Raw genomic sequence first — 3,121 nt, forward strand, 5'->3', positions numbered from 1 at the left:
CTGTTTATCTGGTGCATCTATGTGCAAAGCCAGAAGACACAGAAACCTGAGAGTAGCTGCAGTGAGCAGGAAGTGTTCATTGTGAATCTGATTCTGCAGGCATGCAGCGCTGCACAGAGGAAAACCGCGAGATGTGTCTGTGGTTGTCAAGTTGAAAGTTCAGCTACAAGAAACGTGTGTTTGTTTATGTCAGTGTGGTGAAGAGTAGTGAGTTTCTCAATACCTCTATAGCCCTGTTTACACGAGGTGCTATCATGTCCTTTGTCTTGATCTTCTTTATATCAAGGTATAATGTAGAGGCCTAATGTTCCCCTGTAACTTTATATCAAGGTATAATGAGGTCTAATGTTCCCCTGTACCTTTATATCAAGGTATAATGAGGTCTAATGTTCCCCTGTACCTTTATATCAAGGTATAATGAGGTCTAATGTTCCCATGTACCTTTATATCAAGGTATAATGAGGTCTAATGTTCCCCTGTACCTTTATATCAAGGTATAATGTGGTCTAATGTTCCCCTGTACCTTTATATCAAGGTATAATGTGGTATAATGTTCCCCTGTACCTTGATATCAAGGTATAATGAGGTCTAATGTTCTCCTGTACCTTTATATCAAGATATAATATGGTCTAATGTTCCCCTGTACCTTTATATCAAGGTATAATGAGGTCTAATGTTCCCCTGTACCTTTATATCAAGGTATAATGAGGTCTAATGTTCCCCTGTACCTTTATTTTAAGGTATAATGAGGTCTAATGTTCCCCTGTACCTTTATATCAAGGTATAATTAGGTCTAATGTTCCCCTGTACCTTTTTATCAAGGTATAATGTGGTCTAATGTTCCCTTGTACCTTTATATCAAGGTATAATGTGGATGCATTATGTTCCCCTGTACCTTTATATCAAGGTATAATGAGATCTAATGAGCCCCTGTACCTTTATATCAAGGTATAATGTGGTCTAATATTCCCCTGTACCTTTATATCAAGGTATAATGAGGTCTAATATTCCCCTGTATCTTTATATCAAGGTATAATGAGGTCTAATGATCCCCTGTACCTTTATATCAAGGTATAATGTGGCATAATGTTCCCCTGTACCTTTATATCAAGGTATAATGAGGTCTAATGTTCCCCTGTACCTTTATATCAAGGTATAATGTGGAGGCATTATGTTCCCCTGTACCTTTATATCAAGGTACAATGTAGAGGCATTATGTTCCCCTGTACCTTTATATCAAGGTATAATGAGGTCTAATGTTCCCCTGTACCTTTATATCAAGGTATAATGTGGTCTAATGTTCCGCTGTACCTTTATATCAAGGTTCAATTAGGTCTAATGTTCCCCTGTACCTTTATATCAAGGTATAATGTGGAGGCATTATGTTCCCCTGTACCTTTATATCAAGGTATAATGAGGTCTAATGTTCCCCTGTACCTTTATATCAAGGTATAATGAGGTCTAATGTCCCCCTGTACCTTTATATCAAGGTATAATGAGATCTAATGAGCCCCTGTACCTTTATATCAAGGTATAATGTGGTCTAATATTCCCCTGTACCTTTATGTCAAGGTATAATGAGGTCTAATGATCCCCTGTACCTTTATATCAAGGTATAATGTGGCATAATGTTCCCCTGTACCTTTATATCAAGGTTCAATTAGGTCTAATGTTCCCTTGTACCTTTATATCAAGGTATAATGTGGAGGCATTATGTTCCCCTGTACCTTTATATCAAGGTATAATGAGGTCTAATGTTCCCCTGTACCTTTATATCAAGGTATAATGAGGTCTAATGTTCCCCTGTACCTTTATATCAAGGTATAATGAGGTCTAATGTTCCCCTGTACCTTTATATCAAGGTATAATGTGGTCTAATGTTCCCCTGTACCTTTATATCAAGGTATAATGAGGTCTAATGTTCCCCTGTACCTTTTTATCAAGGTATAATGTGGTCTAATGTTCCCTTGTACCTTTATATCAAGGTATAATGTGGAGGCATTATGTTCCCCTGTAACTTTATATCAAGGTATAATGAGGTCTAATGTTCCCCTGTACCTTTATATCAAGGTATAATGTGGTCTAATGTTCCCCTGTACCTTTATATCAAGGTATAATGAGGTCTAATGTTCTCCTGTACCTTTATATCAAGGTATAATGAGGTCTAATGTTCCCCTGTACCTTTATATCAAGGTATAATGAGGTCTAATGTTCCCCTGTACCTTTATATCAAGGTATAATGAGGTCTAATGTTCTCCTGTACCTTTATATCAAGGTATAATGAGGTCTAATGTTCCCCTGTACCTTTATATCAAGGTATAATGAGGTCTAATGTTCCCCTGTACCTTTATATCAAGGTATAATGAGGTCTAATGTTCCCTTGTACCTTTATATCAAGGTATAATGTAGAGGTCTAATGTTCCCCTGTACCTTTATATCAAGGTCTAATGTGGTCTAATGTTCTCCTGTACCTTTATATCAAGGTATAATGAGGTCTAATGTTCCCCTGTACCTTTATATCAAGGTATAATGTAGAGGCATTATGTTTCCATGTATAAAACAGTTGATAAAGTGCTCAGCAGCTCAATATCTCCATCCTCCACAGCGATGTCCAGAATGATCAGTGGGAGGGTCACCCAATACCCCCTCCAGGTCTGAATAGGATGGGCATTGGATACAAATTCGTTATTTACTAATTATTTACAAGTATGGCGAGCTGCTAACTTCCTGTTGTGAATGTGAAGACATGAAAGCAGTGCCTTTCTGTCAGAATAATTCAGAGCTTGCTGTAACATCGGGTTACCATGACAACGATCACAACAACGGGGTCAAAGGTGAATGTTTCTCGGCTCAGTTGCGTCTAAGCAATGATTATATAAAAGGCAAATGCCGCCAAAAATGTGATATTTTTTTGCTGTTTGAAAGGGGACCATATGACATTAACCAATGATTTTTTTTCAGATATCAACACAAACCCTGTGTGAATCAGTTACTTGTCTCTCTCCCTATTTCTCTCTGACCCATTGAACAAGCTCAGTTGAGAAGCTGAATGACAACTAATCACTCTCTCTCTCCCTCTCTCTCTTCTCCCTTCCCCCTTCCTCTCCCTCCACAGCTAAAA

This window comes from Salvelinus namaycush, chromosome 32 (genome assembly GCF_016432855.1).
Source record: "Salvelinus namaycush isolate Seneca chromosome 32, SaNama_1.0, whole genome shotgun sequence".
NCBI lineage: Eukaryota > Metazoa > Chordata > Actinopteri > Salmoniformes > Salmonidae > Salvelinus > Salvelinus namaycush.